At 71.2% G+C, this 546-nt stretch overlaps 1 protein-coding gene across 1 annotated transcript in view; it reads left to right on the forward strand.

The window, feature by feature from the left end:
- LOC101635598 (TBC1 domain family member 14) overlaps positions 1 to 546 on the forward strand; it is a 13,936-nt gene that overhangs the window by 9,542 nt on the left and 3,848 nt on the right. The gene's annotated exons all lie outside the window — the stretch shown is intronic.

The raw sequence follows: 546 nt of genomic DNA on the forward strand, positions 1-546 counted from the left end.
GGGGCCCTGGCTGCCCGCTGCCTCCTCCAGCCTGGTCTCCCCAGAACTGCAGGTCACGTTCGGCTCCGCTGGGGGTTTTGCTTCAGAAACGGCCCTCAGCGCTTCTGCCTGGAAGCGCAGACCTCAGCGAGCGTGACGCGGCCGGGGAGGGGGCAGGGCCGGGCCTGCCGTGCCGGGGTGACGGGCGTGGGGTGCTGGGAGAGGCGGCTCGTGGGCCGCGGGGTGTGCGGGTGATGCCGACCGTCGACAGCAGCTGTGCGAGAGCGTGTGCCGCGAGCCCGGTGGCCTCCGTGTTCGGGGGGACAGGGGCACCCCGCTGCGCGCCCGTGACCGTCCTCGCGTGGGGTCGCCTCCCTGGCAGCGCTGAGGTTTTCCGTGTGAAGCCTCCAGTCTCCTCGTGGAGCAGGACGAATTCTGCTCTGCTCGAAATAGAATTTTGGTGTCCGCTGCGAGGGGAGACGTGGCAGACTGAGCACGTGAGGCACTGTCCACACCGCCGGGGCCCGGCTGGGCCGCCTGTGTGCGGGAGGCCGCCACCGGGGCCGT

This window comes from Condylura cristata, unplaced genomic scaffold (assembly GCF_000260355.1).
Source record: "Condylura cristata isolate star-nosed mole 26May11 unplaced genomic scaffold, ConCri1.0 scaffold00012, whole genome shotgun sequence".
Classification (NCBI taxonomy): Eukaryota; Metazoa; Chordata; class Mammalia; order Eulipotyphla; family Talpidae; genus Condylura; species Condylura cristata.